A 20756-nucleotide genomic window follows, 5' to 3' on the forward strand; every position below is an offset into this window, starting at 1 on the left:
GTTACTGCTCAGGGACAGAATGGATAGAAGGGTCACGGGCTGCCCGATTCCTTCCCAGCAGCCAAGAGGATGCAACTTTACCCTGCTTCTTTCTATTTAATATCTTTTGATTAATTGAACAATTTGCAGCAAGTGACTGCAGTTTGGATCCCCGATTCCATCCAACATGAATTCAAACTCCACCTAGTATTCATTCAAAACCACTGTGTTTTGTTTTAAGGGAAAATGACATTTTTAGGGCGGTTAAAGTGAGAAGGACATGGGTCTGGAATCAAGTGATATTGGTTCTGCCACTGAAGCAAGTGCTTTATCCCTTTTTGGCTTCTGCATCTCATCCAGTAAGTAAAGAGTTAGACCGAAAGGCCCCCTTAATTCTCTCCTTGCTTGGAATTTTAATAAATGTTCGGATTAATCTCCCTCAAACTTTAGCATGCATCCAGATTTCTGATTCCTGATTTCTGATTCCTGCATCCAGAGATTCTGATTCAGCAGATGTGGGTGCAGCCAGACAATTTGCACTTCTGACAAGTTCCAAGGCCTGGCTGCTGCTGCTGTCCCTCGGGCGACCCTTGGCGTAGCCCGGGTCAGCAATCCAGAGGTTGCACTGGTTGCCCTTCTGTCTCAAGATGTGAGATGATGTATTTTTGGAATAAAATCAGTCATAAATACTCCAGTAAGGCTGTATGTTTTAAATAGTCCATCATATTAAAAAATACTTCTGTTGCTGTAAAAAGCTAGTATTTATTACTTTATGTTACTGTTTTGGGCTGGTTAATGAAGTACATGACTGGTTTCTGTGTGTGCATTAGCAGACTTAATCCCCTTTATTGAATGTGTTTTACATATGGAGACTTTTGATTTGCATTTTGGTTGGTATTTTGAACACAGGTTTAGGGTCTTTTGCCTTCAGGAGCTTGTAATCAAGTGGGAGAGATGGGCATGAACAAACAATTCTTAAAGCATCAAATAAAAATGCTAAAATTATTTAAAAAAATACAACATACACCCCTTTAAAACAAAGGTGTATGAAGGAGAGATTAATTTTTTTTGAGTATTTTATTTATGTATTTGAGAGAGAGAGAGAGAGAGAGAGAGAGAGAGAGAGAGAGAGAATGGGCAGGGGAGTAGCAGGCAGAGGGAGAGGGAGAAGCAGACATCCCGCTGGGCAAGGAGCCCAGGATGTGGGGCTCAATCCCAGGCCCTGGGGATCCTGACCCGAGCCAAAGGCAGATGCTTAACCCACCCACCCCCGCCCCGCCCCGAGCCACCCAGGCGCCCCCTGGGAGAGATTAATTCTAATTGGAGGTTACAGAGAAGAGGAAACAAATAATCTGTGATGTCCTGGTGATGAGGCTCTGGTATAGAAAATGCCAGACTCAGGGGATGCAAGGATCTATTTTAACTACTTTTCTATAGTCAAAGACAACTAGCCTAGCGGGAACTTTCTTTTGGGGTCCTATATACACTTTTCAAGTGTACTACATTTAAGCACACTTAGAATAATCAAGAAATAGGGGATCCCTGGTGGCTCAGCAGTTGAGCGCCTGCCTTCAGCCCAGGGCATGATCCAGGGGTCCCAGGATTGAGTCCCACATGGGGCTCCCTGCATGGAGCCTGCTTCTCCCTCCACCTGTGTCTCTGCCTCTCTCTGTCTCCCCATCTCTCATGAATAAATGAATACAATATTTCAAAAAAAAAAGAATAATCAAGAAATAATTGCTCTCTAAATATGCTTACACACACGCACAGCCATGATAGCCATAGAAGATGTCACCTTTAAATTACTACTTTCCATCAACAATAATACCTTCTAAATTTTTATGCTCATTAAGAATGGATGAGCAAATGTATCAGTTGAACCAGACACTGGTGAAATCAAATTTAAAATAGAATGAATTCTGAAAATAAATTTGGGTGAAACCCATGGCGTAACATGTATTTTCTGCCTGAATGTAAATCTTTGTTATACTTATAAACTGTATGTACATATTGTATGTGTAATCATGTAAGTTATAGATGGAAGATAATTAAAATATTTAGAAATTAAAGTTTAGATGCACGGAAGTTTTTTTTATAGAATACAAATAAAAGTTTATTGTACAAAAATGAGGCCTTCATATTTTATAGTTCAATAAGGCTAAACAAAAACTAGGTTATTTTTTAGAATTCACAAAAATTTCTCTGTCACTCCCCCACATCCCAACTATTAAAATGGCCTGACCAAATGTCATTAAAACAAACACTTTAAAAAACACCAAGTCCTTTAAAGACAACTATGCCATATGTTATTTTTTGGCATATGTGATCTTCATGGCATGGGACGGTGTGATTCTAAATCCCTGTAAAGCATCCCTGGCAGCTCCAGCCTGTCCATCATTTTCAAATTCAACAAAAGCAATGTCATGCCTCCCGGGTACCAAACGTACTTCTTTGAAGCCCAGAAACTGATTAAACAGCATAGACAACATCATCTCATTAGTCTCTTCTGGTAAATTGTTGAGGAATAAAATATAGTTTGGAGGGTAATCAGGGACCTGAGGATTTGGTGTTGAATTTCCTTGGGCATTTGCTGCATTTGGTGCTCCCTGACCAGGCTTTTTGCTTGCAGTGGTCGCAGTCTGTTCCACAGTTTTTGCTTTTTTCTTTCCCTTTTTCTATTCTTTGTCAGCCAAAGTGCCACGCATTTTAGATATTATATCCGAATCTGTTTTTGCCTACTGGGTTTGCATTGGTTTACCATAAAATGGAAATCCTTGTAACTGTCTCAAGCCATTTGTGGATGAGCCCAGTTCCTTAAAAATAACAAAAGCTTGCCCCCTCATCTTCATGGTCTGTAAAGCTACAATACCTACCACAGGGCCAAACTGAGAAAACAAGGCGTACAGGGATCACTTCAATTCTTCTTCTTTAATTTTGTCTTTCATATTGTTCATGTAAATTATATGATTTGGTCTGATATCTGTGTTTGCAGTTAAACTGTTTCAAATTGCCTGGGGCCTGCGTTGGTCAGGTGCACCAAGGCTTGACCAGACCCCGGGCTGCACCCCTGGGTTTTATTCCTTTGTTCCAGCTCCCTACCGCCTTATGCTGCGGGGTCGACCTGGTCTTCGTAACCATTGCTTCTATGTATTGAAGGACTATTCTGTGCTATCCACACGGTATCCGTTTTCTTGAATAATCCCAACAATCCTAGAAAATAAGTAGTACTCAGTTCATCTTAGATCCAGCTCACACGAGTTGTCTGTTTTGCAAACACTTTGGCAGATTTCTACCTGACTCCAGAGCCAACGCCCGTGTGCACACCGCTCATGTGGCCTCGAACTATTCTCGTTTGACCCAGGGAAAAAAAGGAAAACCCTGCTAATATAATTGCATCGTTGTCAGTGCTATTGCTCTTCGTGTCTCCACTCCTCCCGTTGGGTGTGTCTCTTGATCGACAAATAGAAGAGGAGAGTCATCCGGACTCAACGGGCTAGTAATGAATCTTGCAGGCCCCACTGTATTTACAGATGGAAGAAACTCCAGAAACATGAAGGTCAATGCAAATTATCAGAACTTAGGATCTGTGGAGTGGGAACAGGGAGTCACGTAGGCAGGTAAGGCAATAGGTGCAATGTAACACTTAAGAGCACACAGATAACCTTTGGGGCCAAGTTAAGTGTATCTAGTTAGTTCCAAACAAAGTGTGTGACTCTAACAACACAGCCTTTCTTTCTTTCTTTCTTTCTTTCTTTCTTTCTTTCTTTCTTTCTTTCTTTCTTTCTTCTTTCTTTCTTTCTTTTCTTTCTTTCTTCTCTTTCTTTCTTTTTTCTTTCTTTCTTTCTTTCTTCCTTCCTTTCTTTCTTTCTTTCTTTCTTTCTTTCTTTCTTTCTTTCTTCTTTCTCTCTTTTTTTTTTTGAATTTATTTATTTGAAAGAGAGAATGTAAGAGAGAGAGTGAGCATGAGCAGGGGGGCAGGGGCAGAGGGAGAAGCAGGCTTCCCTTTGAGCAGGGAGCCCAACTCGGGGCTCCATCCCAGGACTCCGGATCATGACCTGAGCTGGAGGCAGACCCTTACCCGACTGAGCCACCCCGGGGCCCTCCTTCCTCTTCCATAATTATCCAACTCTCAAATTCACTAGTTACCTCAAGAGACAGTTTCTGCCTTCCAAGTTAGCTTCCCATAGCACTTCCTTCTGGGAAGTGTCCAAGGTTTGGACTCTTGCTGGCTTCTCAGACATCTGTGCATCGCTGGCCTGTTTCTGCTTGAGTGGTGTGGCAGGTGAAGGGCAGCCACACATTCTCTGGTGCTCCTTTTATCAGGAGACACGGCCTATTTGTCTTCCTCTTGAATCTGGGCCGCCATGAGGCTATTTCGACAAACAGAAAGAGACTATGTGCAAGAGACTGTGGCAGCTCTGGAGCTTGTTTTTATGAGGGTAGCAGCTTCTGCTTTGGGCTCCTAAAGCCCCAAGACAAAAAATAAGAAGTCGGACTGCCCTGCTGGAGAGACCACAGAGAAAGGTCTGAGAATACAGAGAGGATCAGAGAGAGAGAGAGAGAGAGAGAAAGGGAGAGAAAGAGAGAGAGAGGCCTAGCTGAGCCCCATCCTTCCAGTTGACTGTGGCAAGGTATCACGTGAATGAGGGAAGTTACCTTAGATCTTTCAGCCCCACCCAGGCACCAGCTAAAAATGGGTGAGTCAGCACCCTATAGAACAAAACTCTTGCCCAGGTACATATGCCCAAATTCCTGGCTCATAAAATAATGACATATAATAAAATAGTTCTTGTTTTAAGCCATTAAGTTTGGGAGTGATTTTTACACAGCCATAGATAATGGAAGAAACAAGTAGAAATTCTGAATCTTGGACTTAACGTTCCCTTACGGGATAGTTCCTATCAGTTTCTTCTTCTCCCTATCACTGAAGGTCGATGGTTCCCTTCGAATCAAACCAACAAAGCCATCCATGCAAAAAAGACTCATCTGCCTGAATTCTGGTTCCCAGGATCCTTTTGCAGGCACGTCCCATTTGTCTTGAGTCTTGCTTATTTAGACGCACCCCCTCTCCTGCCTTGGTTTGTCTCACTGTGTCTTTATAAAGCGTGCATGCCTTATTTTTTGTGTGTATGGATTTTTCTCTGTGATTGTGTTACAATGGGAGTCTTTTTATATCGATTTCACCTTGTCTCTGTGGGATGTGTGCATGCTCCTCTCTGTTGGTACCTTTTGGTCCGAGTCTTAATCGTTGTGTGTGGGTCAATTTTTACATGTTTGACTTTCCATCTTTTCCTTTTCAGTCTCTGTTTCTTTCTATTTAATTCTCTCAATCTCTCCAGGAACAGGTAGCTGAGTGAAGTGGGTTAGGGCACAGACACCAGAGTCACATTGCTGGGACCAGACACAGGTGTGCCACATACTGTATGATGACCTCGGGACACGTTTAGCACCTCAGTGTTACAGTCTTCCCATCTGAAATATGAAGGTTATAATATTCCCCAACTCACAGAACTGTAGGTGGGTACATACCTCCGCACAGATGTCTGTCTATATGGGGATGTGTGTACAATTGACCCTTAGATAACACAGGAGTTAGGGGCGCCCCCATGGAGTTGATAATCCACGTGTAAGTTTTGATTCCCTGAGAACCTAACTACTAAATAGCCGATTGTTGACTGGAAGCCTTACTAATAACATAAGCAGTTGACTGGCACATATTCTGTATATTATGTGTATTATATACTATACATTATACAATAAAGTAAGCTAGAGAAAAGAAAATGTTATTAAGAAAATCATAAGAGAGATACATTTACAGCGCTGTATTGTAGAAAAATTTGCTTATAAGTGACCCACATAGTTTAAACGCATCTGAAATATGAAAGTAATAATAGTCTCCAATTCATAGAGTGTATGTGAGCGTATTCAGATGATATTGGCCTAAAATAAGCATTCTCTAAGCATCAGACATGATAACAAATTTGATTTGCACTGAGTCTACTAGTCTCCATTCCCTGTGCCCTGCTCATTCCCTCCTGTTCTTCACCTTTCTCTAGAAAGTAACTGAAAGGGACATTTTATTATTTTTTGGAGTAAATCAATAGAATTCAACATTCCCATTAACAGTTTAAAAAACGAATAGATTCTGATTCATTTCTCTGTCAAAAAACTCCACAACTGGTCAACTACACTTCAATAATAAATAAATAAAAATTGCACAATGAGATACAAGTATCTTTAAATTTGTATGAATATTCACTTAATTTTTTTCTCTCTCTCTTTTGGCACAAAAACTGAAGATATGAAAAGATTCATAATCCAGGCTTAGATTGGGGAGGATTTCAACGTTGTGTTTTTGTGGTGACATCTGACAGATGTCATTTCTTGGAGGGAGAATTCTGTGGGTGGACTCAGCCCAATGCATTTTCTGATAGACCATGTCCAAGTTTATCAGTTTCTCTTCTATTCAAGGCAGCCCATTGTCTCAGATCAGGTTTCTTAGAAGTGTACCATCCCCCAAACACATGATTTGTAAAGGAAGTGCTCATGGGAGACACCACAAAGGGAGTAGGACTAGTAAGACAAGGAAGTAAAAGAAGCCAGAGAGGAGCCTCAGCCTGCTTTCCAGAGTCTGTGAAGTCCTCTGAAAAGTAAAATTCACCTTGGCTTTTGTCCTGATTGGAGGGGTAAAAGCCAGGCATTCATATTTTTGTGTCAGTGACTGGCTGAGGGCTGGGGGAATAGGAGGTGCATAGGCTCTCAGGCACCTTCAGCTCCTTGGCTGCAAGTCTGTAAGCAAAATAGCCTCAGCTGCCCTCAGGCAGTTTTACAAAAGCATCTCAGTGACAGGCTAGAAACTGGCAGAGGGTCACTCAGGGATGGTCAAGGGGATCCAAGGAGATCCATATGGAACACCGAGTGTTTCCAGCCCTACATGTATCACAATGCAAAAACGGGAGTGCCAATACTTTAGGAATAAAATTTGAATCAGTTCAAATTTACTCTTCAATTTTAGTTACTCATAGATATTGGTGCTTTAACACATAGTAGGTGCTATCCTCCTCATCTGATTGTCATACCCCGTCGAGTAATGACAACATAGTTAATATCTAACTAGATTAGACACTAATTCCTTTTTTTAAAAAGAAGAGTAATTGCAATCTATCTGTGTCTTCATCCAAACTTATTTTCCTTATATCGTAATTGTATGTACAAACTGGCACAAGTAATGATAGAGAAAAAGAAGAGAAATCATTCCAAGGTTAGCACATATCACAGGCTCATTAACGTCTTCAGGTCAAGAAGACCTCCTTTTTTATTTTTTATTTTATTTTTTATTGGTGTTCAATTTGCCAGCATATAGAATAACACCCAGTGCTCATCCCATCAAGTGTCCCCCTCAGTGTCCGTCACCCAGTCACCCCCACCCCCCCCGCCCACCTCCCTTTCTACCACCCCTTGTTCATTTCCCAGAGTTAGGAGTCTCTCATGTTCTGTCTCCCTTTCTGATACTTCTAAGTGAGATGGCAGGAGCTAACTTCTTCTGACTGTGTTCAGCTCTCGGGCATGACCTAGGGCACCCTGGAACAATAGAGGTGAAGAGAGGGCTCTCTCTTACCAATTCCCTGACCTCACAGGTGTTGCATGGGCCATTAAACCCACTCCCAGGCTTTTCAAATCCTCTCCCCGACTCATTCCTAAGGCACAAAAAAGGCTGAGCAGTGAGGTAGTGACTTTATATTTGGCGGCCTGAAGTCTCTCTCTTCTGAGCCTCTTTTTGCCCCCTCCGCAACAACCTGTGAATCTATTGCCTTTGTGGCTATGCTCCTACGAAAAAGAGAAGGCAACTGAATTTTAACCATGTTTAACCTCTATGGTGTCATGTGTGAAATTGTTAAACAGATACTTTCTCAACTTCTGTAGTCAGCGTTGACCTAGGCCACATGCATCATGCATGATACTAGTCAGTGTTGACCTAGGCCACATGCATCATGCATGATACTCATGTTTTAGCCAATATGAAAATTGTTACCAACCCAGCTAGTGATGACTCTTCTTGTCAATGTTTGTGGAATATAATATGACTGCTCTCTGAGAACTTTCTTTCTTTCTTTTCTTTCTTCCTTTCCCTCCTTTCTTTTCCCCCTTCTTTCCCTCCTTTCCTTCCTATCCATCCACCATCTATCCAAGAAAGAGATGATGGAGGAGGAGTGGGGGGAGAAGACAGAGAGAGAGAAGAGAGAGATCATGTCAAGGTTAAGAAGTAAAGCAGGCTGAAAGTATTATATAGAACAAATTAGAGGAGTTAATTCTCTATAGAAATCAACTGGTAGAGAAATTTGAGCATGTAGATATAACAGAAAAAGACTACCCTGGAAATAGTAATGAGGGCTTTTAAATAAGACAAATCCCAACGTAGGTGGCCTGCTAAAAACTATCACAGTCGTAGAAGAGATTATAAGAGGATTCCAGATTGAAGCATACTATATATCCTCATTTACACTGACTAAGGGGGTCTCATAAACTCCTTAGTAAAAAAAAGGAATTAAAAGTCAATTTTAGAACTCCACTATACTAGGATGTTAGAACCCCACATACATACATTTATTTTTAGTTGTGATAAAACATATGAACGTGTGAATGTGTGTATGTATGTATGTATGTGTGAACTGCAAAAGATTTTTATGGAAAGAGGTATGGTTAGCCATGACACGGCATCACAATCACTTTAATTTTATTCTTAACAGATACCCATACCCATAATTAAAACAAAAACAAAAATCATGCACAGAAAACAAAACCAAGGGATACCTCATTGCTTCATGGGGTTGGCTCCGAACTCCCTTGGGGAAATCCAGTGGCTGGGCTACTAGCCTTGGTCATACACTGATTCTTTAGATTTGGCCATTTGGGCCTAAGCAGGCTAGGATCAAACTCCTGTGGAAGACTTGCTTTCTTTGCTTCTATTTCAAAGTTCAAATATGAATTCTGAACGTCAGCACTCTTTGAGTCAAGGAAAGCACACCATCTAGCAACAAACAGTGGAAGAAAGCAGAGAAAACCAAGAAAGTGTTTGGCCCAAGGAATAGGGCAGGACCCGTTGAGTTCCCTTCCTCTGTATTTTTTGGGTTGGCTGGGAGAGGAGCTCAAGGGAGCTTCATTGGCTCTTCTCATGCAGCTGGGGGAAGAGCTAGCCAGGGTTATGTAACATTCATTCGATAAAAGCCCAGTTCAGTTATATGAAGCCAGAAATATAATGTGTCTGAAAACTGTTTTCTTTCCATAAAACCAAATGAATTGGAATCCCTTCTCTTAATCAAGAACATCTTTTGTTCCTACAGAGAAATGAAAAATTCCTTAAACGGATCTTACTCTCAAATTGTTCTTGAAGAAATATTAAAATTCTAAAATATACACAGAAACAACTATTCTCTCTCTCTTTTCTTTTTCTTTTCTTTTCTTTTCTTTTCTTTTCTTTTCTTTTCTTTTCTTTTCTTTTCTTTTCTTTTCTTTTTTTCTTTTCTTCTTTCTTCTTCTTCTTCTTTCTTTCTTTCTTTCTTTCTTTCTTTCTTTCTTTCTTTCTTTCTCTTCTTATTCTGCTATTGAAACAAATGTTTGGGACTTCCAAAGGTTTAGTATGTCAGCTCCAAGTCTAGTAGACCACTGTTGAGTTTATTTTCTCAGTGGCTTTCCTCCGTCTACATGTACAGCGCCTACACATTCCTGTTTTCATCTACCTGGCTCTCTTGGGGACTGACCGATTGGTCCATGGATGGAAATATTCCCCAAACTGGGCACATCAGAGTCCCTTTTCAGGAACTGAATCTCTTTCTATCTCTTCTCTGGTCAGGAACTATTAGGCATGATTGAGTAGCTGGGATGCATTCCACGTATTTACCATAGTGAGAAATCCAAGAAAATAAAACTGACCTCCCTACCCCTATGAAATAGAGCTGGAAGTAAGGAGCATGTCCTGAGAATATTATAATAGACAGAAGGACCTTTCAGTGTCTGGTTTAGCCCTGAGGCTCGTTCAACAACTGTTCTTCCAAAGTCTTGGTTGTTTGATATTTTTCTAAGTTTTGAATATTAAATGAATAGCTTTCCAATAAAACTTCTCCTTTTGCTTAACCTAGGTCAATGTGGGTTTCTCTCACATGTATCTGATAGTCCTGACTATTATTATGTCAAGAGCTTCATTTGTTCCATTTTTTTTTTTTTTGCATAAAAAAACTGCTGTATCAGTTCTAAATGGGGCTCCAACTTCAAATTCTATACTGGGAACTCTAGTTGATTAGGCCAGCACACATAAGGGACCCCTTTTTTCTGGTTAGCCTGAGGAGCCTAGAACAAAACTGGCCCCGAGGTGCAGACTTAGCCTACTCCACTCAAACTCATTTCCTGCCTCATACCATGTGACTGAGACTGCCGGTTGTCTACTCCAGTTTACATTTTCCTTCTAATGGAAACTCTGAATCTTAGTTGGACATAAGTTGGCTGGAAAAAAAAGTCTACATTTTCTAATTTTCCTTGCAGCTAGGTATGGGTTGTAAGCAAGGTGACTGAGAATTCAGCAGAAGGGTTTTTTTTTTTTTTTTAATTTGTTTGTTTTTGTTTTTACAGATTCTGAAAACTTTCCTTAAGGGGCAGCTGGCATGTGCTCTTTGTCACCTTCCTTTTTCAGGTCTCCTTTTCAGTTGGTTGTTATAGTCTGGCTGGAATTTGACCAGTTTCCTTGGACTATGGGGTAGAAAGCATGAGCTGAGGTTCATGGAACCCAGGTTTATGGCATCATGGAGCCCCAGACCAGCCCTGGAATACTTATCTTCAGGCATTTAAAAAAATTTCTTTTTTACTTGATGTAGAAATAAATTATCTTGTTTAAATCACTACTATTTTTTTATATGCACCTAAACTAATTCTAAATGATGAACCATTCCACTTGAAGAAAATTGCAATGAGATCACATCTACTGGCAAGAAGGCCCCCAAAAGAAGGGAAATCAGTGATTAGAGTGCCACAGATACATCATAATTGAGCTCACTAGGGTTAGGTCCCAATACTGTGCTCTAAGCCTTGAATAAAATTAGACGAGGGTTCTCCTTCATTGTAAGTGGAATTGAAAGCAGGCTGATATGAAAGAGGCTTGAGGTCTCACTAAAGCCACATATTTATGTTTGTGTGTAGTAAAGAGTACCAAATAATTTCATAAATGGGTCCAGTCATTCCCACAAATACTCATTTCTTAATAATGTTCAGGGTCATCTTCTAAAATTGCCATCTGAACATTGTCACCACCCTGCTAAAAGCCTTTCAAGGACTAGAAGCTTTAATCATATTTAGCAAAGATTGTATCCATCTGTTTACTCACTTATTTGGGGTTTCTGTTTGTTTGTTTTGTTCTTCCAGTACTTTCTACAAGCTCTGTGAAGGTGGAAACCACGCCTTCTTTATTGTCAGCGCTACCTTCAATTCGTCAAAAAGATCAAGCCAGGCAGCACTTTAGATAGCCTCTTGTTTTAAGGGTCCTATTTGTAGGGAGTGGGTGTCATGATGTGTTTCATTCAACAGAGAGAGTTCTACGACACCCCCCATGACCTGTAACCTTGTATAAGCTGCACCCTGTGAGTGGAAGAAATGGTGACTATGATGGAATTTCACTCTTACGAGTAGATGACTGACCAGTTGACTGACAAATCTCAAAATGGAAATTTTCCTCGGTGAGCTTGATCTAATGGAATGAACTCTTGAAGGAGATTAAAACCAAACCAAACCAAACCAAACCAAACCAAACCAAACCAAACCAAACCAAAAACAAAACATCAGCAGATTCACTCCAACTGGCCTGGAAGGAAGAGAGCAATCATCAATGTTTGGAGTCACTATGGGAGCCCCGTGGCAGAGAACTGCAGGTGGCCTTGGGTCACCCACAAACAGGCAGGAAAAAAAGGGGTACCTCCGTCTCACAGCTGCAAGGAGGAGATTTCTTCCAACAGTCCGAATAAACCTTGAGCTTCAAATGATAAGGGCATGATGGACAGCACCTGGAATGCAAGTCCATGAGACCCTGAGCAGAAGGTCCAGGGAAGTCATGCCCAGACTCCCAGTCCGTGGAGAATTTGAGATGATAAACTGGTGTTTTTTTAAGCCTCTAAGCTTGTGGCAACATTGTCATACAGCAATGGAAGATGAATATAATAAGCACTTTCACATATTTCATTCTCGTAGTGATACACAGAGTTATGTTCTATCCTGGCATCTGCAGATAATGAAGCAGAATTCAGAAACTTTAAGCACCCTCCCGGGTTTATCCACCTAGGAAGTGCATAGAATAAGTTTGAAAAAGGCCTTAATGGGAATGCAAATACCTACCTCCTGCCTGCAGGTGATGGAGTGGAGCTGACAGGGAGCTGAGAAGTGCAAACCCCGGCACATGGGGGCGTGCTTGGCCCTGGCCCACTGGTGGTGTTGCTTGAGTCTCTTCATTCCAATCAAAGTATAATAACCTAAGCTAAATCTTTTTAACATAAAAAAATTTATTTATTTTATTTGACAGAGAGAGAAGGAGAGAGAGAGAGAGAGAACCATGGGAGGGGGGCATCAGGCAGAGAAGGAGAGGGAGAAGCAGAGCCCACGTGGGGCTGGACCCCAGGACCCCACAATGAAGACCTGAGCCCAAGGTGGGTGCTTCAGCGACTGAGCCACCCAAGCACTCCAATCTTCTTAAGGTTTGATCACTTAGTGATCAACTATCACAGCTCTGTTGGTGCTTTCTAGGCTGATAGATGTGTATTTATTTGTACTCTTGTCCACTCCTATTTTCATTTTCCCATTACTTTATTGGATATGTTGTTGTTGTTGTTGTTGTTATTTTTTAAATGTCTCTCAATCCTGCATGAGGAAGAAAGGAAGGAGGGGCCCCTGGGTGGCTCAGTCGGTTGAGCATCTCTGGTGGGGGAGCCTGGCCCTGCATCCGCTCAGTACATACGGAGTCTGCTTCTCCCTCTCCCTCTTCCTCTGCTTCTCCCCCTACTCCCTCTCAATAAATAAAATAAAATAAAATAAAATAAAATAAAATAAAATAAAATAAAATAAAAAGAAGGAAGAGGAGGAAGGAAGAAAAAGGGAGAGTGAAGGTCGGGTGGGAAGATGGAGTGAAAGAAAGTACAGATGAGAGGAAGAAAGACTAAGATAAGCAGAAAGAAAAAAGATAGAAAGTACAGCTTGATGCCCTGCCCCCGGGGAAACTGACTCAGAGAGGTTAAAGGACTTGCCTAAAGTCACTTCCCAAGATGGAATGCCGAGTTCCTGAGTCTCTGGGCCTTACAATATATGCATTGTTCTTTTTTTTTTTTTCTTTTTTTCAGGCTGACATAAATATTTGATTCTTCTCATCCCAGGACTTTTCTATTTTTAAAGCAGTTTGTACACTTTCCTTGGGCACATCATGAGTCAAGTACCTATTTCACCTCCTCTCAATGGAAAAGTCACCAGCGCCCCTCTGTTACCAATTAGGCTCTGTAGTAGGTTTGGCTCTTTTTGCTTTGCTAATAGGAGGCCGATTAAGATAAAACATGATGGATTTGGATGAGCTTTAATCCACATATGCTCCGGAAATCACATTTTAATTTCAGGATAAAACCAATGCCAAGAAACAAAATATAATTTTAGAAAAGAGAAAAGAACAACAAGTTAGAAGGTAACAGAAGAGAGGAGGAAGGTTATAAAACAAAGGTTTTTTTTCACGGTAAATCTTCGAATCCAGTTGTATTTATACTGCATTCTTGCAAGTCCTAGAAGTTTCCTGTTTGTGACTCATTTATTATGGATGCAGTTTGATTTGTACTATGCTTTGGACCATATGGGCTATCAGAGTATCTAGAACATGCTGATCCAACCCACTTGTCATTATTTTTTTGTACATTTTGAGATGGGATTGCTTGGTTCAAATTTTTTTTTCTCTAGGGATCAAGATTTTTTTTTTTCAAAGTTTTGATATGCAATACCACTCACAGTTCATTGAGGAGAGAGGTTATGCTTGGAGGGAGAATAAATGCTAAGACCTGACCCAGAGTGCTCCCCCTCACAGCCATAGCCATTCAATCCTTTCAGTTGCTCCCATAAAAAAATACTGGAGTCATCCTTAACTCCTTTCTTTCCTCCATACCCCACGAATAACCTATAACCTAGGAGCAGATCTAGTAGCTCTGCTTTCAAAATAATTCCAGAACCTGACCTTCTACACCAGCTCTGCTGCTACCAGTCTACTTTAAGACACCATTTTCTCAGCTGCTTCCTTTGTTCCCTTTCCTCTAATATCCACTCTCAACCTAGAAGCCAGGTTGATTCTGTTGAAATATTATCCCCAAACTCAAATGTCACCTCCCTAAAATCTTCTCAGTCCACTGTATTTAAATTTGCCAACTGCTACCCTAACCTCCTCCAGAATGAAGCTTCCCAGCACAGGATTTTTTTTTTTTTTTTGGCATGTGTTTATTTTACTCACTGATGTGCTCCAAGTACTGCGAAGAATACCAGGTACAGAGTAGTCAGTATGTGCTGAATATTTGTTCAAGGAATGGATGAATGATTTTTGAATTGAGCCTCCTCAGAGGAAGTGATCAGATCTTTTATCAACCTTGGTTGGTTTTAAAGTTTCTGCTGACATTTGGGTATTATTTTATTATCCCAACAAATAAGCTAATATAGCACAAAGGTGAGGAAAATGCAATTAACGGGTTACTGTTGGCATGTAGCAGACGCAAAAGAAAGTGTTTGCAGGAAATGAGGCTGGAGATACAAAGACCAGAAAGTGAATTCTCCAATATGCTCTGCTAAAAAGTTTGGATTTTATCCTGAAATGAGTACAATGTGACCACTGCTAGGGGTCAAGGAATTTGGGGCTCATCAAGAAAGAAACATGCCCATGAGAAGCAGGAACATGCAGCAAGCTTTATTGGGCAGCACTTGCACAGGCTGCATGAGAGGGGAAGTCTCCCAGAATGAGCCTGTCCAGGGGCTTCTGAGCAAAGAGGCCCATAAGTCCTCAACGTACATAGTAAGTTTTTTAAAAAATGGTAGTTGTTACTAATTTGTTAAAGGCAACGGAGAGCTTTGGGGGGACATTTCAATTGGGAAGATGCCTGGCAGCCATGTGGGTGATCAGTACGGTTCCAGTAACTGTGGCAGACACAGTGAGGAACGTCTTGTAGGAAACTATGTGGAAGGCTAAGTGTACAACAAAGATTGTAGAATAGCAGTAACAAAATTATGGACTTAAGGAATATTATGGAAAAAATGGACAACTTCATCACTGGATAAATGTGGTGGTTGGATATAGTCTATGAACTGACAAAATGGATGGGATATGATAGTTTGCCAAGGCAGGAAAAAAAAAAGAAGATAAGCAAATTTCAAGGTAGGAGAAAGATGGTGAGTTCAAATTGGGACATAACAGTTTGACATGTTATATATAGGACATCCAAATCAAGAAGTTTTGTTTTTCTTGAACTCTCCATTAGCTGCATGGAGACCAGGGTTGGAGTAGACCAGGGTTGGAGACTGAGATGTTGGAGTATTAACATTAAATGGTAACTAAAATCCTGTAAGTGAATGAGATTTTCCCTATGGGAGAAAAAGGAGGAAAATTAAGAGTACTCAATGCCATAACAAATGTATGAGGAAGGAATTTGGAGAAGAAAGATGATAAATAACAGAGAGGTCCTGTAAAGTAAGAGCTGAAACATGTCTACTGTTTTTTAGCAACTAGGAAGATGTTTGTAGGATTGGATTTAATGGAGATAAAGAAGCACAGATACAGTGTTTGAGTTGGTCTTAGGAAACGGGGAAGTGGAGGTAAGTACATAATTGGTCTTTGGAGCAACGTGGCTCTAAGAAGAAAAGGAAAAATAAGGCGATCACTAGGAGATGAAGAGACAAGACAGAGATGCTGAAAGAAAAAGAGACGTTAAAGATACAGAAGAGAGGAAATACACTTGATTTAAGTGAGGGTCCCCAAAAAATGGACAGATGTGATTTTTTAAAAAAGATTTTATTTATTTATTCATGGGAGACACAGAGGGAGAGGCAGAGACACAGGCAGAGGGAGGAGCATGCTCCATGCAGGGAACCCGACGTGGGACTCGATCCTGGGTCTCCAGGATCAGGCCCTGGCCTGAAGGCAGCACTAAACCGCTGAGCCCCCCGCTCTGCCCTAGTCTTAACTTCTTAGAAGAATTTTTCTCCTTCACCAGTAAACTTGAATCATGAAGTCTAAGGATTTTCAACAGGTAAAAATGGATCCAAAGATACTAAACCGGTGCACAAAATTATATTTTATTTCCCTTTATTCTTTCCAAGTTTTAAAATTCTAAATAGAAGCACCACTCAGGCTGCCCTGACAGATGTGATTTAAAGAACAGATGGAAGGATTGACATTCAAGATGCAGGACAACCACTTAGCTAACACAGAAAGAGAAAGGATAAGTCTAGCTCTGACTATATTTTCACTTGTTTGTGTCATACGGAGAGACAGGAAGTGGAGAATGTTCTTGTGTGATGGTCTCTATTTTTTTCTTTTCTTTTTTTAGTTTAAATTCAATTAATTAACAGAGAGCGTATTACTCGTTTTGGAAGTAGAGCTCCGTGGTTCATCAGTTGTATATCATGCCCAGGGCTCACATGACGTAGTCAGAGTGGTCTCTGCTTCCTTACAAAAGTGGAGTTCACTTGCTGAGTGCGATGGAGAAAGTCGGACTGAACGTTTGAAAACATCATTGTGGGGAATGAGAGAAGCAGCGGACCTAAAGCTTTGCTGTGGGGTGTTAGTAGCTCAGCTGGCGGGGCAGACCTGCCGTCGGTAGTGGCATCAGCTCTGGTGGTTGTGGCATTTGTTTTCAGTAGTGCTTGGCAGCCAGATACGACAGTGGAAGGGGAGTAACTGGTCGACCTAGGACCAGAGTGTTGCTAAATAGACGCAGAAGAAGAATAAAGGACAAGGATACTGACATTAAGGCAAGAGAGTTTCTCAAGTACTAAATCCTAAACTGCAGGTGGACCAGCATTGATAGTGGTCATTGGGTGCTCGCTCTTAGCAAGGAGAAATGCTGTGTGTTTTCCCTAATTTATTTCTTTATTCTTATATTGACTACGTGACATGAGTATGACTACTGTCATTTATGAATGAGGAAAACGAAGCCGAGCTGGATAATTGGATGAAATCAGGAGAAGGATGAGAAATTAAGATAAATTAAAGGACCAAGGATGGTAGTCCTTAATGAGATTGAGGAGGATCGACTGTGGACCAACATGTTGAGGGAGAAGAAATTTTTGGATATAGTGGAAGAGAGTGGCAATCCAGAAGAGATATATCCAAAGCTGGAAGAATTTTGAATGTGCTTTGGTCCGGGGTGTCCGTCTAGAGGTATACGGTGTTGGAGACATTATCCGCACAGAAGACACGGTCATCCAAGATGCAGCAGAAATAGGGCTGAGGCGCTGAGCTGATGACTGGTCTGCTCCAGGCTTTGGTCAATCCTCAGTCTGAGGAGTGGGGGGTGCAGTGGGGGGTCAGGAGTGGCAGCTGCCCGTGAGAGGGAAGTAGGATCCTGCTAGATGTTCTGAGTTTCAACGAGAAGTTAAGCTTTAAAAACAGTAACAGGAACTTTAATTCTTCGGGCTCTTCTTCCTCCACCCACACCCGCCCCCCATCCCCGGATCCCCGCCAGAATTTGTCCCTCCTGCTCTTTGATCTGTGTTACTTCAAGTCTGAGTGGAGTTTCCTGCAGTCCTCCCTTCCATCTCTCCCAACCCCATACCCAGAATCCAACACATTACCACACTCTCTGTAAACTGAGGCCTGCATTTCCCTGCTCTAGCTGCAGTTTGGATGCTTCTTTCAAGACAGGGGTGGACTGGAGAGGGGGGCTGGAGTTTAGGCAAATCTGTATCTTCTCCCCTCCTGGGAAAAGCCCACCTCCTGTGCTGGGGTTCCCTGGCCTCACATTTCCCAGTAATGCTCGGGGCTGAACCTGAGCAGACTGTGGCTTGAGGGTACAGGTGAACTGTCACTTTTCAAGATTCCGAACTAAGAGTTAAAGGGATTTTATTATGAGCCTCTGAGAAAATGCTCAGACACTCAGATTAGCTGGGTGCCAGGACCTGACCCTGAGGTACAAGCGACCCGCTCTCTCCACAGCCCTAAGGCCCCACCAGCTACTTGAGGCGCCTCATCAGACGCTCAGCTCCTATTCAGCTCATCATCAAGTGAAACCTTTAGGACTTGATCCCCCCCCACCCCCCTATCGCCTCCCCTCCCCACGCCAATAGCCATTACTTCTCTGTTCCTGTGTAGTTCCTGGAACTTTAATCTAGACGGATGCTTGCTTTTTCTTATTGATTCTATCATTTTGGTCCCAGTCTATCATCCTAGACTGTTTGGCTGTTTTCCATTTTTAATTTTTCTTATCTAAAATATCAGTTATTTCTCTCAGCACTGCCTTATTTTTTTTCTTAAAGATTTTATTCATTTGAGACAGAGAGTGAGCGAGAGATTGAGCATGAGCAGGGGAGGAGTGAGCAGAAGGAGAGGGGGAGTAGAGCCCCCGCTGAGCCAGAGCCTGACAAGGGTGGCTCTGGGGATCCAAGCCCCAGAGATCACAACCTGAGCCAAAGGCAGGCACTTGACCGGCTGAACAACCCAGGCGCCACATCACTGTCTTATTTTTTTCAAATTTAGGTAAGCGTGCTTTCTTTAGCTTCATCTAAGCCCTTGAGATGGAGTAATGGTAAAGAACCAAGGACGCCCACCTTGGTGCACCATAGGAGGACCCGTAGGCTGACTGGATAATATGATTACTACTTACGCAGAGTTGCTCAGCCAGATACACAGCCATCCCACTCTAGCTGCTTTTGTAAATTTTGTTCATAAAAAAGTTCACAGAAATCCCTTATTAAATTCAAGATATGGTCTATGAAATTTCCCTAATTTATAACTTTAAAAACTCTGAGAAAACAAAAAACCTCCTAAACCAACCAACCAACCCACCAACCGAATGAATAAACATGACAGGAAAGTGCAATTTTTAAAAAAGATTTTATTTATTTATTCAAGAGAGACACAGAGAGGCAGAGACACAGACAGAGGGAGAAGCAGGCTCCCTGCGGGGAGTCCGATGCGGGACTCGATCTCAGGACCCTGGGGTCAGGCTCTGAGCCCAAGGGAGATGCTCTACCCCTGAGCCCCCCAGAGGCCCCGGAAAGTGCAGTTTTTCAGGCATAGCCAGGTGTCTGAGCCCGGGGGAGATTCCAGGTGGCCTGTACAGTCTCCTTTGACAGGGAACTCTGGCCTTGCTACTTTATCAATGGCTTGATACTAGTTTTAGAATTTTGTCAGATATAAATACACAAGTTTAGTGCAGTCTTCAGAATTTACCTTTGTTTCCCAGGGTATGCCCTGTTATTTAAGAAAAAAAAAAGTTTTGAAAATAAAGGAATTAAAAAAAATGAGCAGTTTGGAGTCGGTGATAAAAGGTAATTCATTGTTTAAAAACAATGTACAATAGATATGAGAAAATTGCTTGATTTTCTGATCCTTGTGATCAGAAATGATTTTATGATTTAGGGTCTGACTTGAAAGCAAGCATTTCTCTCTTTTATATTTAGGAGGAACTGTGAAGTTGGGAGATTTTTACTGGCTTTCTGAGTTTCTATTGGGCAGAAAACAACTTCTATATTTATCATTGGGTCTATACTATTCGTATTACATTAGGTTTCTGTTTTTAGACATCAAATGAGGATGACGTCAATGACGGAGACAATTTAGCCCTATTTCTGCTGAATATGCTAAGCACAAGATGCTTCCTATCAGCAACTACATGCATTAATAAATCATCTAATTTTTAAAAGCAGAGCTGAATGTGTGCCAATATGTGAAAGATGGAGCTACAAAATATAAGAGTATAACTGTTTTCATCAAATATGGCTGCATATGGGGGGCTGCCACCGCATGTATTCGTAAAAAGAAAAACAAACATAAAAAAGAAAAAAATATGCTTAATACAAAATAATGTTTAGTAGACCCGAATTATTTATTGGTAAATTTTTTCTACTAGGTTGTCGTAAGCAGTTTTCTTTCTTGTTGATGATTTATCTTCATGATTCAAACACTGGCTCACAAGGTGTTTGAGGAGGAGTTAGGGCATCCTTAAACTGGTGTTAGTAATATGATTATACTTCATATTTTAAACTTTATATTAAATATGTATTTTATGGGAGCACCTGGGTGGCTCAGTGGTTGAGCACAGGCCTTCGGCTCAGGGCCTGATCCTGGGATTCAGAACTGAGTCCCACACTAGATCACACTTACTATCACAGTCTGTATTTTACATTTTTAAAAGGACTGTTGCACCCATTTTTCATTTTATCTGTAATTTATTTCCAGAGTAACCTATACAAAAGGGGAAATTCATAAATTGCATGTCAGTTTTGGGCAAAAAGTAGGCAATACTGCCTAAAAGTTGAGACGCTTAACCCCGGGGGTTAGGGAGGGAGAGATCTAGGTTGGGCCCAGCTAGAAAGGCCGGTTAGGGTGAGCCAGCCTTACTGAATGTGTTTTCATAGAGAAGGAGATAGGGGCATAAATAAAGGAGAAAGTAAAAGAAAAAATTGTCTTGTTGAGAATTAGGGAGCCATGCGGGCATTTGAGAGAGACCTGGAGGAGGTGTTGGGAGAGGCTGAGAGGGCGACTGCGTGGTGCGCGTCCACCGGCTTCCCGCAGC

The 20756-nt window shown here is 41.5% G+C and overlaps 1 pseudogene; it reads right to left on the bottom strand.

The window, feature by feature from the left end:
• Positions 1-2256: 2256 nt before the first annotated feature.
• On the bottom strand, positions 2257-4280 carry LOC112930935 (U2 small nuclear ribonucleoprotein B'' pseudogene; annotated as a pseudogene).
• Between the last annotated feature and the right edge of the window lie 16476 nt (positions 4281-20756).

Source organism: Vulpes vulpes, chromosome 1, assembly GCF_048418805.1.
Source record: "Vulpes vulpes isolate BD-2025 chromosome 1, VulVul3, whole genome shotgun sequence".
In the NCBI taxonomy this organism is placed as follows: domain Eukaryota; kingdom Metazoa; phylum Chordata; class Mammalia; order Carnivora; family Canidae; genus Vulpes; species Vulpes vulpes.